Below are 13,454 nucleotides of genomic sequence, written 5' to 3'. Positions count from 1 at the left end.
CTTGATTCTTTTACAAAATAAAAATCTACCTCCCAACCATTTTTTTCCTGGTTTCCTGGCTTTGGCTAAAGCTAACCTTCGTGTCTTAATCCCTTAGGAGTAATAAACCCTCTGCTCCCTGACTTGACCTTTAACTTTACCCCACTGACCTTCAGAATTCTTACCTGTCTAAATCTCCTGGGTCTGGGAACTCTATTTCCTTTTGACTAGGCTGAGCATCCCAGGCTCTAAATCATTTTTCCTCGAGATTATCGCCCCATACTTTCCTGCCTTAACTAATTTTTTCTATTTTGATTCTTCTACCAGTACATAGCTCCTATGGGTATTATCCAAAATATATAACATAGTTGCAACTATAATATTTACCTGCTTTCCACTGTTTCAACTGCTTTTCTGACCTTCATATTTTATGTGAATATATGCATTTTTATATACATATATGTATTTGTAAATGTGGCTGTGCCGATTTGTGCATATATATATATATATATATATATATCTGTGTGTGTGTATATATAATAAATGTATATATAATCATTCTACTAGTTTTGAGAAAATTTATCCTCTTCACTTCTACTTCATTCAACAAATTGACAGATGAACCAGTCTCCCATGCTCTGTTAATATCAATTTCAGAGTGCACTGTACCCTATAAAATACCCCAAGACCCATGAGTGGATATTTTCTTCTGAATCAACAACTATTAGCCTGGCAGTTGCAAACACAACAGAGATGTAATATGAGTTACAAAAGACTGAAAGAAGGTGAAAGGAAACAAAATGAAATGTAAACATTTTTGTCCTTTTTTTGAAATCATGAGCATCTTGAATCCATGCAAAGGTCTTTATTTGACTTACTAACTAGATTTCATTCAAAAGACACATTCTTTAAGAAAAAAATCCTATCATCACAATGGAAATGAATCAGAAAAACAAAAACAAAAAAAAAATCCAAGAGCTTTTACTCCAATGAACATCAAATCATCCCTTGATACAGTTTACCAAGTGTTTTTTGAACCATGGAGTTCAAGGAAGATCAGTTCAACATTTTTGTTTTCCCCAGAATCAAATATGTCATTTAAAATGTAAAAATAGTCCAATGATTCTTTGTTCTTATTGATTTTATGCAATAACTCAATAGTACATATTTCAGAAAGAGTGGGAGGCTTGGCCTCCATAACATACACATGCATATAAAAACCAAGTGAGGGTCCTCCCTGCTGGTGCAGGAGTTAAAGTCTCAGCATTATCAAGTTATCACCAGCCACTGCAGCCTGAGTTCCATCCCAGCCAGGGAGCTGACCCAGACCTCTCCTGTCTCACGGGCTGCTCCCCTCAGCAGTATGTTTCAGTAGATCCACCGGTTCTGCTCCCCACACTGTCCTAGTGAGTCCTTTCACCCCTCTCAGCTCTGGCCTGCACCCAAGTTTTCATATGCATAAATAAATAAAAATAAATCTTAAAAAATAAACCAGCTGATTAAAACTCTATCAAACACTGTTTATGCATAGTCTGTTACATTCAAGACATCCGCTCCCCAAATGTGCAGGGGGTGATGTGGCTCAGCCTGTGGAAAGCTACAGGGTCACCAATGTCTCCTGTTTTCAATCAAAGTTTGAGAGAAAAATCCATTTATACATTTTTTTCATGATAAATCATCTGAAACCAGTTAATTAATCCAAAGGGGTAAAAATCAAGAAAAACAACCATAATACAAACAAATTGCAAACTCAAGAGACCCAAGAAGTCTGAAGCCAATTGAAGAACAAGCCAGCGATTTATAAGCAAGAGATCAGGTATGTCTGGTTGGTTATGGTGAAGTTCTTATGGACATTAGTATTTCTGTTAGACCTAATTAAAGAGACTGATAGGGAATAAACACGGGCCCCAGTAATAGACTCTGCTGGAAACAGATGATGGCAATATGGCCCTAGCTTGAAGGACAGCAAGCACAAACTACTGTCGTAAGCATATGGTGAGTCTATTTTTTCTTTCCTGCTGAGCAAGAGTGTGAACTTGGATCCTTCTGAAGGTCAAGAGTCAGCCTTTCCCTCACTACCACACATGGTAACACATGGCACATTTTTGAAAGTGGTCTAGCAAGATATGTTTCGTGAACAATGATTTCTGCTTAGGTTGGCAGCAGAAATCTTCATGCATGGAGTGGTCTTTGAGTCAAGTAAGCATTTTTTACAGCATAAATTAGAGAAGAAATGGGAGGAGACAAGTGTTATTGTACATGATGAATATGAAAATGTATTATTTGGGCTTGGATTTTAGGAGGCTGCTATATGTGCTATCATGTTTTCAATCAAAGGGAGAAAACCAATATGTGGCTAAGATAATTAAAATATCCATGTGTCCTCAAGAGTGATTTATCATCTGAAAATATACAGCACTGAATGATGAGCGCCAACATTTGGTAAGACTCTTTCTAAATGTAGGCAGCATTATTTATGAGAATAATGATTCTTTTTATGGTGGTTACATAATCAAGCGTTTCTGTGATTTTTTTATTAAAAAAAACTTTCACATATTGGTCTCAAAATCAAAATAAATCACATAAGTAATTAAACTTATAATAAATTCCTTATTTTGTGGGACATTTGAGTGTGATTTATAACTGCATCATCAGACATTTATTGCACACGAACATACAGGCACTACTCACATCATATAAATGCACTTAAATCTTAAGGAAAATGAGAACTAAGTCTAAATTCTGAACCCAAATATGGCTAAAAATGATTATTTGTCTTTTCAGGAATGTGGTGACTTGTTCTTCAAATAAAACTCCAGATATAATGGACAAAATTCTCTCATGATCATTAGAAAGTAAACTCCAGCTTCTCTGCCACTTCCTTACAGTGTCCATTCTCACTTATGAGAAAATCTAATTAAGGGGCCTCCCTGGTGGCGCAAGGGGAAGCTATCAGCAGCCACTGCAGCAGGAGTCCAATCCCAGGCCAGGGAGCTACTCACATGGCACAGCAGACCTCTCCTGTCTCACCCCCTGCTCCCCTCAGCAGTGTATTTCAGTCAGTCTGCCTGTTCTGTTCACCACTCTGTCTCTGGTGAGCCCTCTCAACACTCACACCTCTGGCCTACATCCTCCCTCTTGTATGCCCAAATAAAGTAAATCTTAAAAAAAAAAATCAAGTTAAGAAAATTTTCTGGAAGTAGACTGAGACAATTCCAGCATACCACCAAAACTGTTTTTTCCTGTATCTTATTCAATTTTTTTCTTCCATTGGAAAACGTTTCAAGTTGGTAAAGGACTAGAATCTTTCAATGCTTAGCAGAGAATTCTTGAAACTCTAATGCATTTGTGGTTTAAACCGTATATGGTCATTATATTAGTTTCCTAGAACTGCCATCGCAAATTACAACAAAGTAGGTGATTTGAAATAACAGAAATTGATTATCTCACAATTCTGAAGGACAGAAATCCAAACAGAAGAAGTTGATAATGCTTCTGGGGGCTTTAAAGGAGAATCATGCCAATTATCTTTCAACTTTTGGAATGACACTTCATTGGACACAGGGTTAACTTAATCCAGAATAGTCTCATCACCCTTAATTATATCCTCAAACACCCTCTTCTCAAATAATCTCACAAATCCAAATAAAGAATATTCACATGTTCTGGATGGATATATACTTGGAGGTGAGGGGAGCATCATCATTTAACCCACTATAGTCATTTTCTATTATTCATCTTATCCATATTATAGGGGTAATTGTTTCTGTCCCTTTTGATAACAATATTGAATAATCTGTGACTCTATATATAGTGAGATTTTTAGTCTCTTCTGATTTTATTTGGTTTTGTTAATAGACAATTTTAATGCATTTCCACCTGATTATAGGATATTACTCTATATCGTGAAAGCTTAATCTCATCTGATTTTGCAGGGGGGGGAGCTCCCTGGTGGCACAGGGGTTAAAGACAGCACTATCAAGCTATCTCCAGCCACTGTAGCACAAGTTCAATTCCCAGATGGCCAAGGAGCAATCCACATGGTGCGGCAGACCTCTCCTGTCTCACCTGCTGCTCCCCTCAGCATTTTATTTCAGTAGATCTGCCTGTTCTACTCCCCAGTCTGTGGTGAATCCTCTCACTCCCTCCACCACCACGTCTCTGTCTTATGCCCCAGTTCTTGCATGCATAAATAAATAAATCTTTTTAAAAAATTAAAGAAATAAATAAAAAGAGGAGGGAAGAGCACAAGGGACTATGGTGATGGTTCACTGGTGATTTAGTGGTGGGAATTTTACAGGGACTACACCTGAGAGGAGAAAGTGAACATTGTACAAAAATGAACAATGATGTAAAATACATAATATATATATATATATTAAAAAAATAAATAAAATTTCTCAAACTTGAAATTCCAGCTGAAAGAAAATAAGAAAGAACCATCTACTTATTTGCTTTTAGTTAACTGATTATTTTCATTCTGTATTCTCCCAGAACACATGAATCCACGTATTAAATTGTTAATGTTAGAAAAATATTTTAATATGAGGGATATTGTGATATAGTTAAAGCAAAATGTACAGGCTGTTACTCAGAGAGGGATCTGGTGATGTTTCATAGCTCAGCACTTTTCAATCTATTTGATTTAAAGTAAGTCAGTTCAATTTTTATTCCCTATGTTCTCATCTGTACAATGCAGACACTATTTCCTTTCATTCTTGTTTATATTAGGATTACATATACTATAGGCAGGTTACTCAGTGCTAAGCCTAGCACAAAACATTTATTTTATGTATTAGTAATACGTCGATTGTCCAAAAGCAAAGTATACAGGAATTTTTAGTGTTAGCTCATTCATTGAATTCATGTAAATGCTGAACTGGATAGTTTCTAAGGTCAGTTTAAGGGGTGCAGAATAACATGAGATACCTAGGCCTGGTGTTATGTTCCAACGATTTCTCTCATGACCTGCTTCCCCATTATCTCATTCTTGTCTATTAGTCAGACTGAGTTTCTCACTCTCCCATGAAAACAGGATTCTCTATCCTGCCCACAGTCTTGCTCATGCTGTTTGACTACTTGAAAATGTTCCACTTTCTTCTCTGCTATTCATACCTGCCAAATATTTACAACCCAAGAGAAGTTATTTTTTTCTTAAGACATCTCCCATTTTATGCTTAAAAGTATGTTTTTCTTTGAAATTTCAAAATTCTTATTCTCTCTGCTCATTTTGGCATTTGAAATTTACCACTTTGTATTGTTAGAAGACGTTAAGTTAGGTGTTACAAATCATCAAATGTAAGTTTCATGAGAGCCAAGATTCTGCTTGTTTCATAGTGTTTTAGGTTTGCATCCTGAAGTTAATTAAATTGTTCTCATATGTTATTTCTTCAAAGTATGTATATTGCTTCAAACATGTGTTTCCTTCAAATAACATTAAATTCAACTGCAACTACCATCACCCAGATTAGTGGGAAATTCAGCTCTGGAAATTATTAGAATTTCCTCCCTAGTGGTCATTCAATCATCCAGAGGTCTTAAATGGAGTACATTTAAACATCTGGGTCCTCCATTCCTTGCTCTACTTTTAGTACACCTGGAAGATAATTTTTCATGTCCACATAGCTCTGGAAATCTAGATGTTCCTATGTCACCAAGGATAAGAGTTGCTTGGGAATTTTAATGCCTAAAATTCAGTTTACTATTTTCTTGGAATACAACAAATATTTTGTGTTATGAGAAAATAGTCCTTGAATCCAAAATCCATCTTAGAAACCACTATTCTTTCTTTTTAGCTTAAAGAAATCATCCTTAGTCTATTCTCTTTTCTTCTTCAAGGGCATCTTACCTACATATCCAATACAAATTCTTCACTGAACTAAGACTTACAGATGGCAAAAAAAAAAAAAAAAATTCTTCCAGAATCTTCTCTTTTCTACCCTACATTACACGAGCCATACTAATTAATTCAACTGGAGGTACAGGGGAAAAATCATAGAATACAACATTTTTAATGTTTACATAAAATTTTCTTTCAAACTATAAGCACCCAAGGATATAGATTATGGATATCTATATACATATGGCTCAGAGACTTGCTGAGCATATTTGTCAATAAACAAAGTGTAGCCTAAGGAACCAATTGCAAAGCAAATTATTTCAAGAGAAAGGAGATTTTGAAAGAAAAGTTGGATGTAAGAATTATTACAATCATGTGGGAGGGGGTGAGTTGGAATTAATTACACTTAAAATATTTATCTCCAAGGGCCCCCTCTGGTGGCCCAAGGGGTTAAGTCTTATCAGCAGCAACTGCAGCACAAGTTCTATCCCCGGCCAGGGAGCTGACCCACATGGCGCAGCAGACCTCTCCTGACTCACCTGCTGCTCCCCTCAGCAGTGTATTTCAATCAATCTGCCTGTTCTGTACCCCGCTCTGTCTCTGGTGAATCTTATTACCCCCACACCTCTGGCCTGTACCCCAGTTCTTGTATGCATAAATAAATAAATCTTTAAAAAATATATTTATCTCTAAGCTTTGTCCTCTAGGTCATAATCTGTGACGTAGAGAAAGAGAGTCACAGTCTGTGACCTAGAATGAGTAGAAGCTGAAAGTAAAAACTGAAGGAGAGTTATTGTAAACACCTCACAAGATATTAGAAGCACATGGGAATGTTGCTTTAAGATCCATTTAACCTAATTGAAAGAGAACATGAGTGTAGAAGATCGAGGGCTCTGAACAATAAAACATGCCTTTGGCTTATTGAGGTTTTGGCACAATATGAAAAATTCCCTTGACTTCAGAGCATCCTCACTAAACACACTATGGTAACAAGGTTTACTGCAGCCAAGACCTTGACAGATACATGGGGACCTCTATTCCCTGGTATTCGTTAAGATCTCAGGACCCTTGCAACAGGGTAGATGCCAAGGGCAGATGGACAACTATGTAATTTGAGTAATAAGGAGCCCATGTGCATCCTCATTGAACAGTATTTGTTATCAGAAACGTAGCAATTAAATTCATATAGCCTGTTAAATATTAAGAGGTCTGAGAAACAGAAATATTTAAAGGGAACCAGGAAGGAGAAAGACTGTACATTCTAGAAGATAGTTTGAGGGACTAATCTGTTACACACACACACACACACACACACACACACACACACACATATATATATACACACTAATTCTCTGGGCTCTCAAAATTAGGTGGGTAACACTTTGGAAGGGGATATGATTCTAGATATATTTACTGTGGTTATGGCTAGAGAATATTCTAGTGATTTTTGCCCTAGAGTTCTTAGAGTCAAATCCTTGAGTACAGTGCTTACATTTTTATCTCCCTTCGTAAAAATACTTATTCAGTGATCAGGAAATACTTGATTTGATAACTGTACAAATTTCCCCAATTATCTTGACTAATTGTCGAAGAAGTTGGCTTCCAAACACTGAGTTAAACATGCAGTTTCCTAACAGAAAAATGGAGTTCCCTGGGAGTGTGTCAAGATGTGGCTACAATTACTCAAGCTAGGAGATAAAACACTGAGAAGTGTGTTGCCAGAGTATCTTTAAGTGCACAGTATAAAGCTGAACCTTCTAGAACACATCTAGATTTTCCTAAAATATACCCTATCAAACACTTAACCTGCTAATCAAAATATTCACCTGGAAATGGCCTACCACTTTTAATAAAGTTAACAGCCTCTGTCTATGAATTCTTCATTTTAAACATCCATGGCACATATTACATACAAAAGACTCTAAAGGAGTCCTGCAGCAAATGTTTTAAAATTGCTTTTACTTAGCATACCTCAAATTAATTTTTCATTGTGCTAAGAGATTCTACTGTACCCCTAGTCAAATATTACTCTATGGAATATATTTTACAGAGTGGATTATTTCTAATCTGATCTATGCTATTGGAAATTTTGGTCATTAATTTATTATAAAGATATTCCATGACAACATAGATATTACGTAATGATTTGGACATCCATGAAATAAATATATAAACATGATACACGAGCTACAATATAGTTATATATTATGCATTGCATATTATATATGCATATATGATATCCATCATATATATACAACATTTAATAGCATATAAAATTTGAACATGAGACATGAGCTTATCAAAATAATTAACAGTAAGATGAGACTATTCTAAATGCTAAAAAGGCAGTAAGCATGACAGACATTGGGAAATAGGTGGGAAGGTTCCCCTGGTCTGCGGTTTGTCAAGGAAAACTTCATGAAGAGACAGTTCCTAGTTGATATTTACAGCACATGTACAAAGGACTAACATTTAAGTAAGCAAGTGTGTCCCAAGTAAGAGACAACTAGTCAAGAGAGGGTACACATTAAATTGTCACTTGCCAAGGAAAACATTCTTCCAGATCATTCTATGTTAAGTTTCAGATCTGTGGACTATTTTGGATTTTTTTTAAAGAGCAAGGTCTGTCAGCATTCATATATTTTAAAAGTAAGCTATGTTATTCCTCCATGCCATTTCTATTTCCTCTATTTACATAATAGAACCTGATGTTAGCCTCAAATTAGTTGAGAGAAGTCAGAACATTATTTGTTTTGAGTAGATAAATCTTAGTATCAGCACAGAAGAAAAAAGAGTGACTGTACAATACTGTCTCTATTCCATCCTGCCCCACCGCCATTTTCCCATTTGCCGTTAAGAATAAGTCTCTGAATTTTCCTTTCAGAACTCTTAGTGGCAGAGAAAAAAGTAGATGCCCAGAGTGATGGAAATAGGAGATACTGGCTAAGGAATTCAACTGTAAGGAGGCAATACTGTTGCTATCTCTTTTAGCTCGAAGCTTCCAATAACCAATGCATTCCCTACTACACATGTGTGCATATTTAATAAAATAATGCTTTTTTATGCTAACTAGAGCAGACTTTTCTCCCCCAAATTTTTCAGACAATTTGCTGTGCCAGAAGGATCAACCACATTTACATATGGTTTCATACACCTGTTACACACTGTCAAATCCCCCAGCGGGAAGTCTAGAAGAAATACAATAAACTTTTTCAGCATTTAAAAATGATAATAACTGATTGAACAGAGAATTTATGGAAATACTCGTATTTCTAAAGGCTAATCTCAAGAAACTATGGTGACCTTGACCTTATTCCTCATTTGAGAATTTAGGTTGGACTTGAAACACAGTCACCTTAGCAGAAAATTACTTTAACAGGCCTACCTTTGATAAGAGTAGCAAGCAAAGCATGTGACTCTTGAGTCTTCAGATGAAAGATCAGTGCAGAAAGGAATGCTCTGGTATTAGGTATCATTTTCCCAATTTCCATTCTTGATTTTTATCTTTGGTTCTTATGTGCCATTGTGCTGTTTGAGAAAGCAAAATTTAGACAATGAAAGAACTTTTTTATTAAAATGTGTTCAGTACAGAGATATTTGTTCCTTACTTCAGTGAGTTTATATTATAGACCAGCAATTGATCTAATAAAATATCTTGGAGTTGGGGCCTCCCCGGTGGCGCAGCGGTTGAGCGCTGGGTTGTGAAGCTGCCCGCAGCCTCTGCGGCGCCGGTTCGATCCCCGGCTGCTCCCCGGCCACCAGAGGAGGGTCCCACATGGCGCGCAGACCTCTCCTGCCGCCCGCTGCTCCCCTCAGCAGTGTACTTCGGTCCTTCTGCCTGCTCTGCTCCCCGCTCTGGCTCTGGTGAATTCTCTCACCCTCCCGCGCTTCTGACTGTACCAGTGCATGTATAAACAAACAAATAAATAAATAAAATACGTGCCTCTTTATATATAAAAAAAAAAAAAATAAAATAAAATATCTTGGAGTTGAACTTGTTCAAATTCAACAGATGAAAACCAGAGAAAATACCAAAACTGAAATAATAAAAAAAGGGAGAGTACTACCAACTTTCTGTGGCAATTAGATAAGAATAGCTTAGAGGATTAAACTTTAATGTTTAATGAGAACAGATACCTTTAATGTTTTTTTTAATTTTTTACTTTATATATATTTTTACATCATTTTTCATTTTTGCACAATGTATGCATTTTCATCTTAGTTATAGTCCCCATACAGTTCCCACCCCCCATAGTGTGTCTCTGGTTTATAGTTGCTTGTTGATTTTGATTTTTACTTTGTTGTAATCAGTCTTTATCCTGGTCCCTTATCTAGGTTTTTGAAATTTCTGCTATGAGTGAGACCATCCGGTATTTTTTTTCTTTCTTTCTGGCTTTAATGTTTTTGATAAGTATCAGAAATGTATCCAGAAACAGAAGGTAATAACAGTATGTTTGAGACTTAAATACGTACCATCACAATCTTAATCTATAAATCTCAACGTTTTAACTATTGTAACTTAGTTTTATTAATTTATTTACCTTGGCTTCAATAGGTGACACCAGAATACCCAAGCTTAGCAAATTATAAGGTGAGCTGAGAATAGAACCCTTTATGTATTCATGAAGAGTACAAATAATAGGTGGAAGCACAAAGAGACACAGCATGTCATTGGTTTAATATATTTTGGGCCTCAAAGCTACATTTTCAGAAATGATGGCTTTCTCTGTGTTGCAAGTGAAAAATAAACAAGACCAAGGAATTTATCCTTTGGTAATAGTATGACTCCTTCTCTGATTAACTAGCACAGTTTCTGATAGATAGAAGGTGCTCTGCAACAGTGGGCTGAACACACACACACACACACACACACACTCATACTCTCACACTCACACACACACACTCACACAGTGATGTCACTGCAAGTTAAACAAACACCACTATATAAAATGAAGCAAAACAAAAATCCAATCACTGGCATCACTATTTGATAAATGGAGACAACTAAAATAAAATCAGCTCAGCCAACATGGTATGTCTAACTAACAACCTGAAATACAGAGTTCAAACCAACATGAGCTTAACAAAGATCTCTTTTGAGTAGTTACTATGTCTTTGTCATCTTTACCTTAATTCCTCAAATTTCATTCATAAACAGATCATAAAAAATGCAAGAGATTTTGAAGGTTACCAAAGGCAAACTTTCAGATCAAACTGTCTGAGCTTGCTGTCTGCCTTCCCTCATGCCTTGACCAGTAGGAGTTTTCCAAGAGTTTTCCTGGAACTTATTGCATCACTACCTGAACGTGGGGCAAATGACAAACTGCCTCTTGGCAGGGCCTCCCTGAGAGCCTGTGTGTATACCAGCATAGACTTTCAAGTAATGGAGTCCCTGAAATTAAATCTGTGAAAGACCTTAGATTCTATTCCTTTATTTTATAGATGAGAAACCTAGGATAACCTAATATTAGCTAAGATCAAAACATGTTGAGAAAATGACAGGCCTGATTCTAACTGATCAACATTACTGATGATCTTGTTTTAAAATTAATGAGTATTTTATTCATTAAATATCAGTTATTTTTAAAATAATAGTTACATTTTATTACAAGGATTATTCAGTATATTCGTGATAAGGACATGTAAAAATATGTGAAATGGACAGACTAAAAAAAAATGTGATGTGGTATTCACTGGGTAAGCCATATAACCTATTTTGTGTGGTACAAACCATATTTCAAAGCCACAAAATACTAAAGTATTGACACATTACATCTGTCTAGACATCAAAGGCGAACTTCTGAGGGTTTTTTACAGCTAGCAAGCAGACACAAATATTCAGATACACTGAGCTAGCTACCTAATTTGCTAATGGAATATTTGCTCAAAGGCTAGAAACACACAGAAAAACTCTGCAATTAACCTTTGAAAACAAAAGGAATTGTTGCCTGGAAGATTTTCAGAGCTTAATTATTGATAGACACTTAAGGGTAAACTAAACCATGACCTTAAACAATCTTTATGTGCATCACCTTATTTGGGAAGTAAGTCTCCCTAATGGTTCTCATAAGGAATGGAAAGAGACAACTTCCTAGATTTCAGTTATTTGATCAGACAAAAACTTTTTTTCAATGATGTATAATTAACATATACAGTGTAATAGTTTCAAATGTAAGACATAATGATTCTATATTTGTACTTATTGCAAAATGTTCACAATGAGCCCCAGTTAACATTTGCCCCAAAAATAATTACACAATTTCTTTATGTGATGATGATTTTAAGATCTACTCTTTTGCCTTAAAAAATTTAACTTTCAGGGTCTCCCTACTGCGCAGGGGTTAAAGTCTAAGCACTATCAAGCTATCATCAGCCACTGGGCAAAGTATGATCCCCAGCCAGGGAGCTAACACATATGGCATAGCAGGCCTCTCCTGTCCCACCCACTGCTCCCCTCAGCAGTGTATTTAAGTACATCTGCCTATTCTGATCCCCACTCTGTCTGGTGAATCCTCTCACGCCCCACGCCTGTGGCCTATACCCTAGTTTCTGTATGCATAAATAAATCTTTAAAAAATTAACTTTCTAACTCTGTAAACTTAAAAAAAAAAAATATTCAATTTAGATACCATAGGTATGATATTTGCTGAATATAAACTATAAAAATATTTTCCTTTATAGTATATTTAAAGAGAATGTTTATATTGTAGCTAACAAAAATAAATTCTAAAATACATAAAATGCAAAATATCTTTCAAATTTCTGTGATGTTGATATTATCAAAGAAAACATAATTGCATATAATGAAGTTATATATAAAACTGGAAGTGGTATAGCATAACAGAAATAATCTAATTGGCAAACACAAGCTATATTGCTAGACATAATCAGTCATGTGTGCTTCAGTTTGTACAATGATGTGTTATCACATATTTTGTATGTGTGATGGCCAACGAACAAAGGCAGTAAAACAACTTTTATTGATCATGTACTATGTGTTTGGACATAATATGCACACAATAAATATTTTCAGAATGAATGAAGATGAGCCACTACATCAGACATTTTTTTAAATTTATTTTTTACATCATTGTTCATTTTTTTCATTGTTCATTTTTAAACAATATTTGCTTCTCCCCACCCCCTCAGGTGTAGTCCCCACAGAGTTTCCTTCCCCAATGCACCTGTGCACCTCCCTCCCTCCCTCTGATCCCTTGTGCTTCTCCCTCCCTCCCTCAGATCCCTCTCCCTCCACCTCCCTGCAGGATGTCTCTGACTTACAATTGTCTGTTTTTGTTTTGTTGTGTTTTGTATTATTATTTCTTTACACTGATGCCTTATTTGGTTCCTCTATATCCTTCCTATAAGTAAAACAATCCAATATTTTTCTTTTTCCCCTTGACTTACTTCACTGAGCATAATTCCTTCTAGCTCCATCCACGTTGCTGCAAATGGCACGAGTTTATCTTTTTTGATTGCTGCATATTATTCCATTGTGTATATATATCACATCTTCTTGATCTAATCATCTATTGGGGGGCATTTGGGTTGTTTCCAGGTTTTACCTATTGTAAATAGTGCTGCAATAAACATAGGGGTACAGGTGTTCTTTTGAATCATTTTTTTTGTTTCTTTT

This window comes from Talpa occidentalis, unplaced genomic scaffold (assembly GCF_014898055.3).
Source record: "Talpa occidentalis isolate TD23 unplaced genomic scaffold, MPIMG_talOcc4v2.1 talOcc4.2, whole genome shotgun sequence".
NCBI lineage: Eukaryota > Metazoa > Chordata > Mammalia > Eulipotyphla > Talpidae > Talpa > Talpa occidentalis.
This window is presented reverse-complemented; position numbering follows the sequence as displayed.